General features: G+C 31.6%; 1 protein-coding gene and 1 long non-coding RNA gene across 8 annotated transcripts in view; one reads left to right on the forward strand and one right to left on the reverse strand.

The window, feature by feature from the left end:
* LOC105144517 (uncharacterized) overlaps nt 1–15,841 on the reverse strand; it is a 187,724-nt gene that overhangs the window by 124,405 nt on the left and 47,478 nt on the right. The gene's annotated exons all lie outside the window — the stretch shown is intronic.
* LOC147908699 (uncharacterized) overlaps nt 1–15,841 on the forward strand; it is a 135,376-nt gene that overhangs the window by 7,117 nt on the left and 112,418 nt on the right. The gene's annotated exons all lie outside the window — the stretch shown is intronic.

Genomic DNA, 15,841 nt, shown 5'->3' on the forward strand with positions numbered 1-15,841 from the left:
TTATAATACGTTTTAAGAAAGTTTGAAATATAACATATGAAAATTGTGAGGCAAAGTGAGATTTTTCAAAAGTTACTGTGTAAAACTTCTTATATTTACATGGCTAGTTTCAAATTCATTCGTGCGATTTCATTGTAACTTTGTTCGATTTTATGAATAAAAATCTGATATTTTACGAGCAAAAATAACTTGTTCGTTGGTACTCACTGTCGTTGCACTGATTACTGATTCATAGGAGTAGAAAACTTTCGTTCGCGTAATATTTTATTATAAATTTTTTAACAACTGAACAGATATATCAATATGTACCTACACTCGATGTTGAAAAAATGGCAAAAGTATAACTTTACTGTTATTTTGATCAAATTGATCACATATATTAATGAATACGTAGTATCTCTATAAATTATTTTGCATATATATAGATTGCAAAGTATTCATGACGACGAGTTGCTTTAAATCAATCTTATAAACGTTGTTTTGTATAACGTGTATTTATACAATATTTATAATTCTATTCAGTGCTTATCATGATTAAACATGACGTCTACCTAACTGCCCCCCCCCCCTACTTAACCAAATCTTAATAAATAAATTATATAATAATGCGCTATTTATGCGCTCTCAAAATCCGCAAAAAAATTTTTACACTTATTTCATTTAATTAAAAAAAAATTTTTATGGGGAGCTGAGTAGACTGTCAGTCAGCTCCCTATATGTGAATAACAATTGATTTGGAAAATTAAATACACAAGATTTATGCGCTATTTATGCGCTTTCATATTCACTTAGTTTCAATTTTTGCGCTGCATCCCTTAAGGGACTTCCCTCTTGGAGCAGTCTTATATTCATCTCTAAATCGTTTAAAATTGTAAAATTACACTATCTAACTATACAAAATATATCTTCGATTTATGCGTTACTATTTTCAATTAATTTCAATTTTTAAGGGCCGAGTACATAAATAGCACATTATTATATAATTTATTCATTAAAATTTGGTTAAATGGAAGAAGGCCAGCTAGGCAGACGTTTAAACATGTATGAATTGATAAAATTGGAACAATTCTGTACATTCTCTCGAAAAGTTCTACACTAAATTTATGTAGTTTGCCCAACAGTTGATTTACCAATTTCTGATAAAGCACGACTTCGGGCTATCCGTACAATAGTGTGTATAAACTCAAGACTCGTATACGTTTGAAAATCGCATCTCTCACGTACAGAAAGAGGCAGGAACGTCCCTTGCGAAATATAAATCCGTCCGACTTTCAAGGCACGGCAATTAATAGTCCGCATTAATCACGAAGGACGGTGACGTTGTAGAGAATTATGGGCATTTGTTAGTGCGGTATAAGTGAAGCATCCGCACGCTTGCACGTTAATCATACAAAATGCAGAATGCGATCTCGGCTGTGGTCGGCAGGCGTGAGCACTTACCGGGCGACGCTTAATCGCACGTGAACTGCTTTTTACCGACCACCTATCTGAGATGAGCCTTGGTTTGTTTTAAATACAAAAGGCCGATGTGAAGCTACGGATTGTCCGCGAGTGCATTTCCAAGAGCGAACAAACGAGTCTCGACGAGAATAATGTTGGCGCGCAAAAGGATTAAACTGCATTCATTAATCAAGTTAGGTGCACGTTAAATTGTACTCGTAACCATCTTCATAAATTTGCTTCGCAGCAAGTCGAGTATTCTCATGTATTCTCTTCATCGGTTGATAATGTTACCTTTGCGCACTGTAGCAAACAAATAATAAGAATATGAATAATATGACTGATATACTATTACATCTTTATCTTACTTGACATTTCACATGAAATGTACGGATTGCGGATAAGAAAATATTAAGACTGAGAACTTTTATCACTATACTCTATGCTAGGAAAAAAACTTAATGCCTTCAGCAAAACTGTTCAGTTAAGGCATTTTTTAACAGTAACCAAATATTTTGTTTATATAACAAAAATTTAATTTGCAAAATGATTTCTCTGCTTCTAAATAACAAAATTTGTTTATGCCAATTAAATAATTTAGTTCGTATAAAATTACAGTTTTGTTCGATACATTTTAACCAAAAATTTTTGTTTGGTATATTTCAATCAAATTTTGGTTGTTCAAAATTTTTGTTTATAGAACAAAATATTTTTCCTGGTGTTGTATACGAAAGAGAGTATATTGCTACTTGAACACTCATAAAGGATGCACAAAAGTTGAATTGAAAACCTGTATAATATCTCCCACAATATCTTATTGTATCTTCCACAATATCTTAGAGGACTTAGAGAAAAGTCAGTCCAAGATGAGATCCAACGGATTTATTATAACTAGCACTTTAGCGACGTGATCAAGCGGGTGTAATTTGTATGATATAAATTTCATAAATTTTGTCTGAGAATTGAATATCCGAAGATTTAAAAGATGTGAAACAGTACGTGTGTTTCAACATGTAACTATCATAACGAATATTCAAATATGAACTATTTTCAAAAGAAATAGAAATAAGCTTTCGGATTTTTAGTTTAGTTAAAATATAAATCAAAGTCTATTTAGTGCAACTTTTTAATATTTAAAGAAAAGTATTATATTTGATTTAATCTTAAAAAAAAAATATATATATATATATATATAATATTAGGTGTTGGAATTAATTCGTAGCGTTTTTAATGAAAGAATGTTATTTATTTCACATGAGCATTAAAAAATACATTAATGAAAGTACTTCCCATCACTTGTAAAACGCTACGAATTAATTCCAACACCTAATAGTTAGATTTAATTTGAATAAAATTATTTTATTATTGATGTAAAAGCATATTAAAATATTAATTTATTATTAAAAGCATATTACAATATAAATATTATAATGTTATTTATATTATTGATATAAAAATATATTTACAATTCTCCTATTTCTAAAATTATTATTATTATTATTATTATTATAATTACAAAGTATGTTATAGTTCTCAGTTTCAAATCTATGTACATATATAGTTATTTATTTATCAAACAATTATAAGTTTTTTTTATTTCTAGTCAAATATTTAATTACTGCTATAATTAAGAATATAAATTGATGAAAACATTCTTCAAATCATTCTAGTTAAATAATCATTCCAGTTAAACAAATGAAAGAATTGATATGTAATATCAAATTTTATTTATTATAAAATATTTTTATTGAGAGTAGAATAAGATATAATATGCATTCGATAATACTACACATGAAAAGTATATTCGATCGTCAATGTACATAATTTTCTTCCACCACATAAATAGATGTCCTTGGACGATTGACGCGTGACAAAATTCCTCTTTTGTGAACTGAAGTGATTGACACCTAATTTTCTTCGGCTTTTGTGAGTCAATCTCTGAGGCTACGTCTATCGCGAAGCTACTTACACGGCATATAAGCACTTCACTTCGTTCTGCTGACTCTCGATCGTTCTGTCTCGTTTATGCTTTCAATATAACCAGAAATTTTCAACTTGAAATTGTCAATGTATATACGCTACTTGGATACTTGGATAGTGTTGCATATACAATAAAATATAATAAATATATATAATATATAAAAATGTGAGACTTTGGAAAAAATAAGGAAGAGTAAAAAAAAGAAATAATCTAAATAAATAGAATCAAGAAGAAGAGCCAAGAGAGAAAAGAGGAGAGAGAGAGAAAGAGAGAGAGAGAAAGAGAATAAAAAAAGAATTATTTTATATTTTAAAAAATTACACTCTTTATTTTCCAATTAATTCAAGTAAAATTTTCATGAAATTTTATGGAAATAAAATATAATGTCTTTTAATTTAAATATAAAACTAATTCATCAGATGTTACAATGAATATTATACATAATGTATGTCTAATATTCGTTATATCTTAAACAAAAAAGTGTATCTTAGGCTGTCTTTTTATCATAGGAGACACGTAGCCTGAATTTACGAGATTTTAGGCAACACTTTGTAGGCTGTACTTAGGAAACTTAGGAAAATTGAAGTTTCACCAAGTAGACACCTGCTGCGTATCAATTCGATTTGATGCTAATGAAGTGACGTTGCGAACGTACATTAGTGACGTTACTCACGGAATTCTGTTTTGCACTGTCGAAATGTGAACATGAGCATCAGATCATTCAGATACATTATGGGAAATCAATCAATGATGGATCGAACAAATGGGAAAACCTTTTTGAAAGACATTTTACGAAACGTTACTTTTGATCAGAATTGAATCAGAACGCAGATTGATAAATATCACTTTGTTTTTTAGGGCTCAAAAATTTCATTTAAAAATTCAGTAAGCTATGAAAACATAATATTATCTATAAGAATTGCAGAATTATAGGAATTAAATTGTAACAGTATTTATTTTTATAACTGGACGTACGCAAGGTTTAACATAGTTATACTTTAAAATATATTTTTTATACATATCGCAAAAATTAATTGAAATGCGAAGAGAAATATAGCAAGGTTTGACAGAGGTTTTATGATAATTGTCTATTTAAATAGCGAGATTATTTCAGACATGAAAAATTATATACTATTTCGTGGATGAACACAGCCATACGAGTAAGAGCTTATTTTCAGTCATGACTGACAATATGTACTCCTCGTGTATATACTGTACAAATGAAATTCTTCGCTTTAGAAGTAACATCGATCTTCTGGATATGGACAGCTCGCCATCCATCCCCGTGCATTACTCGAAAATATGTCCGGTAAACAACTACCGGCTGCCGTCATATCGAGCGTAATACAGGAAGGGTAAACGCGATGGAACGCGACACTCAACTTCCTGGTTCGAAAAACAATTACAGGATATTGGTAGCGGATTCGCATTAGCGATGTGGTTTGATCAGTAAAATGATGCTTGACGGGAGTGAAGTTCAGAGACTCGCGCATTATGATATACCAGAATATTTCCGTTAAGTGATTTATATTTCAATAGATATAACTTGAACGGTATTATTTCAATCGTTTGCGATCACAATCAAATTAATCCGGCAGTGATTGCAATCATTGTTGCAATCACTGCCGCATTAATTTGGTTTAATTGTCTAATAGAACATCATGCGATACGGTTCTTCTACTAATAATATTATAGCCGAAAAACGACACCTCATAAATTTGAATAAGCAGCGCTTAAAATAGTGACGTCCTTATCGATCCATTGAACGTGCACTGAACTAACGAAGCGTGAGATAATAAAATTAAACTCGATATTCGATTACTACGATCATCAAGCATCCTAAATTTGGAAGTGCAAACTCTCTCAGTGATTCAGTCTGCTCTTATCAAGCGATCGAAATTTCTCCGTTCATTATTTTAAGATTTATCTTATTATTACTCCTCCTTTATTTTATTTAAAATCAATATCTTATCTTAAATAAAATATTCTTTATTTTATGTAAAATAAATACTGATAACGTGATTATGAGAAATTGTAGTTTAAAATACTAATAGAAATCACTGTGCTATTTGTAAAGATTAGAAGTTAATCATTTTAATATAGGGTGCGCTTATTCTAGGATAAAATCGTGAACTCGAATTCTTTCACCTGAAAGAATACCAGACATAAGCTCGCAAAGCTCAAATGCCGTCTCATCGTTGTTATAACACCATCTTCGTATATGCATTTTCTCCAGGATTATAGTTAGACCGTCGTAAAAATTATTCGATGTTCGCTCTTTTTTTATTCTCCTCCATCCTACGCTATTACGCGAGCGCCATATGCGGAGCGGCTTAAATGCGTCCGGGATATTTTAAGTCCGCAAACCACGAAGTTCGTTGGTCATTTTATAATCCGCGCAGAATCGCCATAGCATTAGGAGAACCTGCGTACCTCAGCATTTTCCGCGACACGCGAAAATTATTATTATCTGCGCGCATTAAAATTTCTAATTGCCGGCGCGGCAAGTGGCGCAATAACTTTTGAGTGAAATTGCGAAAGAATTAAATCTACGATAATCCCATTTCTTAAATATGAAAATCAGAGTAGTATGTTTCTAACGTGAACACTCTTTGTCTCGCAGACAAATTTTTCTGTGCACGTGAAAAAAGAGAACATCTTAAGATCTTGATTTCAAACATGAAAACGATCCTCGAAATTATGGGTACTAACTACAGTCAAATTATTCAAGCCACCTTCATTCTTTTCTTCCTCCTACGACAGCCTTAACATCTTGGCTCTTTTGTATGTAAATTTCCCCAACTACTCGCGCCATGTTAACGATACAGCTGCTTATAGCATGGGAATAGACTTCATCGGAGGATGTAGAATACGAAGGATATTTACCATATCGTGTTTGTTTGAGAACTTGAATCCCTATAATTAATATTTAATTATCAGTTCTTTTATACGCGATATTTTTAAACATAAATTTAAATTTCTAATATTGTTTCATAGCATAAATATCAAATTAAGTATGAGAATTAAGATTAGAAAATTTAAGATTAGAATAGATAATTCTATGCATATTTTGCTATTTTAAAATAATTAATATTATGTTCGGTACAATTTGCGAGTAAAGAATTTTGCAGAAAATAACAAGCTACAGAATAATATTGATATTTTTAGTGCCAAAATTCTTATGTACTAATCAATTTCACTAATAAAGAAGTGGTCAATAAAGAAACTTAAATTCTTCTAAGAAACTTAAATTTTTCTATATTCAAGAAATATTTAAGAAATATATTTTTCAAGTTACGTAATTTATTTTGAAAGAAAACAAAAAATCAATGAATATATTTCTCGAGTTACGCAATTAATTATATTTTACTTTGAAAGAAAACAAAAAATCAATGAATTGCAATTATAAAATATTTTTATGAATCAAATACTATTAATGTATTGAGTTATCTACATTTAATTTGATCTTCTAAGTTGATGCAATTTTGATTCCAACATGGTAATGAAATCGAATATTTATTTTAAGTCTATAATTTTATTAAATATTTTAATCGTCAAAGTTTGCGTGAAGTGGTTTCCATTCAAACTATTAATCATTGAAATATATGCAAAATTATAGATACACAGTCATATTGAAAAACGAATAGGATCGTTGGATGGAAGTTGGGAAATTCAACGTGCACTCCGTCGATAATTCCGCAACAGAAGTCACGAGACCGTTGCAGAATTATATGAAGACTTCAAAGTTACTGACACAGTTATATTATTGTTCACTCCGTCCTTTCCGATTTCATTGCCGTGAGCTGCGTTTTCTCTCACGAGCTTGATGAAAATTTCAATGCAACGGAATATTCAGAATACACTTAGTCGACCACATCGATCCAGTCCGGACCGACGCAGTGCGCTTCATTGCGAACGTGCAGAAATTTGATGTCGGTATTCGTTATCGAAAACGCACAAAAGACTTCCCTACAAAAGCGCTGTTCGAATATTTTATTATATTCAATTCCTGAATGTCGCTCAAGTTTTAATATTAACAAAAGTTCATAAAATAACACGTGAATTTTTAATTAACTCTTTGTCTTATAGCAAGATATTAAATAACTGCATGAATTTTGAGATTGTATATTATACATATATAATAGATAACAATAATTTTAATTTTGCAGAAAATTAAGTTTAGGTTTTCCTCCACAAAAATAGAAAGTTCTGATTGTGCGCGTATGAAAAAATGACAAGAATTATTTAAAATACATAAATTTTTAGTTCAATTTATCACGAGATTATTTCTATACGTAAAATACAACGAAATAATTCGTAACGTGTTAGCGTATATAAATTTTAACTAAAGGTTTTACATGTTTCTTGAATCGATAGTCATATCGGAAAAATAAAATATATTGTACAGATCCATGTACAATATATTTGTATATATTCAATTTGTGTGCCTAATATATAAGAAAAATTTTTGAAATATATTTGAAGTAAGTTAAATATTGAATATAAACTTCACAATATTTAGCATTTCTGTTGTACAACACAGCATGTACCACGTGTTGCATCAATATATTGGTCAGTATGTCGGCTATTTTATAAATATATTGTAATGCCTACTAGAAAAGATATTACATTTATAAAATGTAATCAATCGATCAATTTTATAAATGTAATCAATCGATTAATTTTATAAATATAATACCTTGTGTGTGTTAGGAAAGATATTACATTTATAAAATAATCTGATATATCAATATATTGACTAATATATGCAACACGCGGTACATAAAATAAAGAAAAATAAAACTTTGGATTCACGATATTCAAAGTCGAAATTAATTTCGCGACTTTCTATAACAAATTTAAAGAAATATTGAATATAATTTTTGTTTTCTTAAGCATCGTTCACGTTATCAGAATTTTACTCTGTCGATTCTCGCATAACGTCAATATAACAGTGAGCTTTAATGCGATTTATAAACACCACGTTATGCGCACAAAGCCTAAAGCTCTGATATATATGAACTGTAAAGGGATTTTGGCCGAAGGCCAATCAGAGCACAGGTTCATATCGTATCTGTTTGTGCTATCAAACGTTGTATCGCACTGGACCAACATAAACCTAGAGTTCTCACATACGTATATGGAATCGTCATCTTGTTTCCGAACGTTGTGTATGTGCTCGTCTAATTAACGTCGATTCGTTGTCCACTGTCTCTTGTTGACATGCAGTCGAGTATTGTTGATGTCATCGACGACGACAGGAACATAAACACAACTAGGAACATGTACGCGATTTTCATATAAGCTGATTTCACGCCTGAAGGGAGGATTTAATCAAAATTTAAATCATTGGAAAATTGTTAAACTGTTATAATTGAGAAACTACAATATATTTGATATTTCTTTTATCATGCGAGCGACTTTAAAAATATTTCTGAGCAAGAGTAAGTACGTTAGAATACAGAACATCGCGTATGTATTTGCGTTTTTTAAATTTGTACAGATAAAATCGATTGATACGAGTTTCAATGTTAAACGTGAATAGTTTATTTAATTTTGTTATACCGGTACAACAGTGAGAATTACTATCTAACAAGCAAACTAATAACGAGGCTTTAGAAGCAATGGCCGAGTTTCGAAAGCCGTCTCGAAATAAGTCCGAAGTTCACTTAGAACGTCCCGTGCTGTAATTGCTTCAATCGTAGACGCTGTCGCACCGCAGGAAATCAATCTGCTCGTGGCAATGGAAGCGAAGGAAGTAGAGCTTGATGATAACGGAGAGCCTCCGTCAAAGGTCCCGCGCGATTATTACAAAGGAATCTTCACGGTTGCATTCAACCTCTCGAGGTATTGGGAGTACCGAAGTATTGATCCCTCTCTATCTGTATAACGCTGATGCGATATCAATAGCGCCTAGTGAGAAAGCTATTTTGGAGTGAAGGAGTGTGTACGAGAAAGGGAGAGAGAAAAGGAGAGAAAGGATAGGAGAGAATCGTCAAAGGATAGGAGGAAGGTAATCAAGATTGTTATTTACGTTGAGAAAAGTTGAAGTTAGATCGATAATAGATTATTGCTCTTTTGCAATTATTGCTCTTTTAAGTATATTCTCGTTATTCTCTTATTTTTCGCAACAGCGTAATATTTCTCCTTTTTTTTTTGGAATACATCAAAACGTGCGCGCGCGTAAACTTATATTAAGACTTATATTAAGATTAACATTTTCAGTTAAACGTATCGCGGATTTTCCGTAATATTACAAGTTAATCGCTTTAGTTTTTGGACGTGTTTAATCATTTCAAAAGTTCTCCGGCCATTAAATACTTGTTTGAGAGTTTGTGACTCAAAGTTTGAGCGCGACCTTCAATTAGGAGGATTACCAACATTAAACCGCCCCTAAAACATTTGGAAGATTCCAGGGAAAGATTTTGTACCGATAATATATATAATAAAAATAAAAGTTTAAGTATCATTAATAGTATCATTAGTATCATAATTACTCATTATTAGAAAGATGAGTAATTTGTCCAACGAAATATTATAATACAATATTAATCATTTATAGCAATTACATTATTTAGGAGTTATACATACATTATGCATTTTCATAATTTATAGGATGTTAATATTTTTGAAATTTTTTAAAATTATTTTAGATGATACAATATATTTAAAAAAATAATACTGATTAAAAATTGTTACAAAATAGGAAACAGAAATACATTTTGTTTTTGTTAGAGATTGAGACTGTTATTCTTTATTTTCTCGATTCGATTTTTCATTTGTCGAGAAATGGCTTTCTATGTAATATCATTGAAATAATATCGTGAAAATCGTGCGATATATCTTCGATTGTGACCAAATCCAGAAGTAACAAACCTTTGAGCGTTTTAAAACTACCCCGAGCGATCCTTTTTGTAACCATCGGCGGAAGCGCCGGCAGTGTCAGAGATTAATTTCTTTAATGAAAAGACATAGATATCACTCGTGCAAACGGAACGAGATTGCAGTTAACCGGACTTTTCCTGATCCTCTTTCTATCTCTAAGACTTCCCATTTAGCGCAAAGTCCAACGTTTCGATTTTACTCCTCCGCTATTCTCTTTCTCTTCTTTTTTCTCGAGTAACTTTTATCTTGGCCACATGCTTCAAACTTTTCACCACCAAATAAAAATAGGGATGTTGACTGTATTGTGTATGAAAAGCACCAGCAGCATCGGACAAAAGTTATCACAACTTTCTTCGTCACTTTTATTCGCGTTGCTCGAACATACCTTAATCCACCAATTTGCACCTAGTTCTCTGGTTCTTCTACGATCTCCATGACCATATCATTTTGCTATTATAGCCGCCTAAAACGACATGAGTATTAAACTTTATTATGCATTTTCTTCATATTTCGTCAGTTTAGACAGTCGTTGCAAATTAATGGGCATTGCACATATTTATATTACTCCAAATATAAATTTCAAGAAAAATATCTGATTAATTTAATAGATGCTTTCAAAAAAATATATCTATATTTTTTACAAGTTAAAACAGTCTAAATTTTTTAAAACATTAAATACAAGAATACCAATTCAGTGCATATTTATAAAAATATATTAAGATATATGCATTCGCTAAATATACTTTTTGTTGATTTACTCAAACGGATATTACATTAAATAATATTAAAAATAGCTGTAGTATGATATAATAAAATTAATTATAAACACTATAAAGTGATACGAACACATGTTAATAAAAATGTCACATAGTTTTTTTGCAATTCTTATGATAGCAGATAGTAGTAAAGTAAATAGCTACTCTGCCATCTAGAAGCAAATTGCAGGGAAAAGTGCTCTTCTCCCTTTATCAAGATCGTTACGGTAACTCTCGTGAGACGCATTGTATTATGCATATACATTTAGACTGCATCCGTAAACTGCACTTTTTTCCGATAGCGTGTCCGTAGAGGGCCTGCTGAAACTCGCTACTTCACCAAAATGCAACCGTACGGCAATATGTATAATAAAAGCAGCTGATAACGACTAAATATTCTACTATGTACATATATGTCTCTTTTATTATGTTTCATAAATGCATGTGATATTTGCATCCATTTATTTTATGGAATTCTCTGTACTGCGGAAAAATTCAAAATTAATTGCAATAAGATGCACTATTGTAATTCACTAATTGTATTATTTAATTATTTTTAATCTGTTATAATAATCAAAAAGTGACATAATTAATCCTCCGTCTGCAAGTCAAATTTTTTTGGCAAAATTTTACTCTCAAGAGAATGAGTAAAATGACTAGATTTTGACTTAAACGATGGAACTTTTCCTGTCATGTTTTCTTGTATTTTTTGATATGTCAGTGTTTGATCATTTGCAAACGTTTATTTTAAATCGATTTCGACGGGAATATGTTCCGCATTAAAAGCACAATTTCGTTGAAATCTGATCTTTGATTATAATTTTCCATTATTTCCCATCAGTTTAGCTTGAAATTAACGTTTACAAATGATTTAGCATTTCAAAGAAAATTAAAAATATGCATAAAAAGGATTCCATTACGTTGGTCAAAATTAAGTTTTATTTATTGTCCAGGCGTTAAAATAGCTAATTTTAGTTTAAGCAGTGAAATCTTTCTTATTCTTTAATGTGCTTAATAATTTACATACATTAATTTCAAGCTAAACTGATGGGAACATATTGAAAATTGCAATGAAAGATCAGATTTCAACGAAATTGTGCTACTTTTAATGCATTTTCAATATGTTCTCATCAACTCAGTTTGAAATAAACGTTTGCAAATAATTTAGCACATCAAACAATATAAGAAAACATGCATAAAAGAGTTTCACTGTTTAGTTTAAAATCTGGTAATTTTATCCATATCTCCTTTTTTACACACATCTTTACTCAAATTTCAATTTTTATTAAATAAAGGTTTTAACATTTAAATTAAAAAAAACCTATATTTCGTAATGTAAAGAGATGTTGAAAAGTAACCTTGAATTTTTTTAAAATCTAGAATAATAAAAAAATGGATGTGGACAAAAAAGATCCAGATTGCAGACGAAGGGATTGCAAACAGAGGATTAATAATAATTAAATTTTAAGCAATAACAAAAAGTAAATTCTTTTTATTAGATCACGCTTTTTCTGATGAAAAATTAGAATAGAAATTTATAATTTTATAATTTAAAATTTAAATAGTCGTTATTGAATTTCTGAAAACTAATTAATGAACTTTAAAAGCGAAACCTATCTCACCTAACTCCAAGTTATTCGATTCGAATTCATTGTTCTTCCTGGGTAGCGTATACTAACCGAAACGACAGCCGTTCTGGCGGTGAAGCGACCAACCGCGAAGTGAATAGCGATATCCGTAGGTGGGCCAGCTTAACATCGTCGACGCAATACCGCTCCTGTATCTGCGAAACTACATTGAAATGGGTCTAAACTTGCTCGCCTATTTAGTAGACACGTCGCAAACACATAACTCCGAGGAATTGTTGCTGACTGCGATTTTCGTGCAAGCGCGCGTGTGCGCGTGGCGGTAGCATGCACTGCATTCGATCGAGTTCCTTGTTCGAGTAGACGGAAAGAAGACTTCCCGTGCATCCACTTCTCCAGCGGCATTGACGTCCGTTCACGTGAACTTCCACGATCGCGGCAAAGTTGCTCCGTTTTCTTGTTGAAGATTTTCGGATACAAGCCTGTATCGCGCGACACGCGCAGTTTGAACGATGTTCTAATAGTGAGAAAAGTTAGTGGATCGGAAAAAAGCCTCCGTCACACAATGGAGAATGTACTCCATTGTTGTAGTAAGTTGCTCCGGCAACTTTCAAGTTAATCAACCTGGCATTAGCAACTTCCCATCTCTTATCATCTTACATTTCTAAAGTTTCTATAGAAGAGGAAATCGGGAAGGTTACATTCAGAAGATTATATACTGTCTATCAATTTTGGCATTTCCGGAAAATAGTTTCTCTTAAGAAAATATTTCTTTGTAAAGTAATGTACTGTTAAGAACGGTTTACACGGAGCGACTTTACTCGCTTTCAGCAAACGTTTTAGAGCTTCTTTTGACGCTGCTAAAGTTGCCCAGCTATTCGTTTGATCACCAGCGACCACTCGATGTTGCGACTTTAAAATTTTAGACACTAGCGAATGAAAAAAAAACAATTGTGTGGGGGAAGCTTTCATCTGCGAGTGAATTCGCTGACGAATTTAAAAAGCTTGCTTCAAGCGAATAAAAGCAGCGTCGAGAAAATTCGCTGATGAATTAATGACGTCATTAGTCGCTGCCGAAAGTGAGTAAAGTCGCTCCGTGTAAATCGCTCTTTAGATATCAAAGAAGCAATCGCAACTCAATCCCTTAATATCCTTTTCATATTCATTATATAATTCATTGGATTAGATATCACTTCAGGGTTTGGGAATATGTGAGTGACTTATTCTTAATGGACTGTTGAACTAACACTTGCAAAATCTTTATATCTGCTGAAAAGGATTCCAAAGAAAATCGAAACGTACAATCAAATTGGAATAAAGATGACCTAATAAAATTATCCTTTTCGCAAAATAAAAAACTTACGACATTACTAACCGTGTTGTACTCTCCATTAGTCTTAAATTCCTTTATTTACTTTTTCCAATTCTTTGTGAGTTAAATGATATTTTTATTTTCAACTTCCATGTGTATCAAAATTTAAATCAATTTCTGTGATTGAATTACTTAATTCCAAAACAAACAACATACATATTAATATATGTGCACTTGGTAAATAATAAACTAAATTTAAATAAATTTTAATACAGTTCTTAAGTTAAACAGTTTACTCCATTATTTCAGTTAAATAACATATTAAAAAGAATCAATGACGATTTATTATAAATATAAATAATTAAAAATAACTCAAATTATATAACTTTACATTATAAATTTAACAGCATATCCGTGTTAAAAATTTCGCAAGATTTATTCGGAGCAGTGAAATATTTCACAAATATTGTACAAATCAAATTTTTATCGAATTGTTTGGCAAAGAATTTTGTAAGTTATAGAAATCTTCAGACGAAACATTTTTTAAACGAACGCGTGATTTAAACGTGACAGAAATGTCTGTGAAGTTAAAGCTAATGGATCGAGTTTTCCATTCTCTGTTATCTCGGTTAAAATATTACGGTATCGACATATGGAGATAGGCTCTTTGATAGGCACTTTAACTTGAACGTTCTTCACGATAATTTAAAGCTCACGTCTCTGACGGTGTCAGCCAACAACTCAAGCTATGTTTCGATTTTTTTTTTGCGCTTTCGCTTTCAAGATCTGCACACGATGTTTCGTTTAACAAAGGCTGATAGAACAAGTGTTTTTCACCAGTAGCGGTTTTTATCGATTTTTCGCATATATGTCCGTAATTAGGTCAAAAGAATGGAGATGTCTACGAATCAGATCGACCATTATCGAAATCCGTTGCTCGTAAATTTCCCGCGATATCATCGGCAACTACTGCTGATGCCAGGGCCCAACGACTGTCGATTAGCGGATTAGTATTATCGGCCTCCGTCGTGCCATCATTGGTGTAACGGAACTCAAAGGGAGACATAAAGCTTCTCGCGTTTACGATCGAAGATATTGCCGAAATCCACAACAATCGCTCGGATTGCACCATCATCGTGATCGTTTAATGGCAATCTTAATTTTATGTCCAAGTCTGCAAGGAATATTACGAAAATCACCTCTTTTTCTTCCATCACCATGACTACCAGGTAATAGCCGCGATCATCATTAATATTTTAAAGCACCTTCGAATTTGTACTTTAATCTTACAGTTTAAACGCGAATTTCGAACTACAGCCTCTTAGGTGCCTCTTCCGACGATAAGTCAAAGCGCGCATTAAGCTCCTCGAAAGACAGTAACAGCTATTCCTTCTAATAGCGTCAAAGTTGATCGAAACCCTTCTAGCTGTATCGTAAGATTTACGTAAAATCCTGAAACGCGCTGCTTTTCCGATCCATTAGTCTTAAGGAACCTTATAAGAATATTCTAAGAATGTAATTAATAAAGGACTTTTTATTCTTTACGCTGACAGGCATGCAAACAATTATATACATTTTCTTTTCTCTGAATTTATGCTTAACTTTTGGTGTTACATTATGATTATGAGAACATGTATAAATTTTCATTTGTAATAATTTGATATATTTCCTTTGTATATGCGTATAATATGTATATACTTGTTTGTTTTTCATTTCCAACATACTCCTTTTTTCGTATTTATATATAATATGCAAATGCTTAATTTTAAAATATTATATGTAAATTAGAAAAAGTAATTACACAATCAGTTATTCAGCAGACATCAACAAGCAATTATTAACATTTGCATTCTACGAGATCAGATATTACTTAGTAGCAAAT

Source organism: Acromyrmex echinatior, chromosome 8 (genome assembly GCF_024713525.1).
Source record: "Acromyrmex echinatior isolate Ae372 chromosome 8, ASM2471352v2, whole genome shotgun sequence".
In the NCBI taxonomy this organism is placed as follows: Eukaryota; Metazoa; Arthropoda; class Insecta; order Hymenoptera; family Formicidae; genus Acromyrmex; species Acromyrmex echinatior.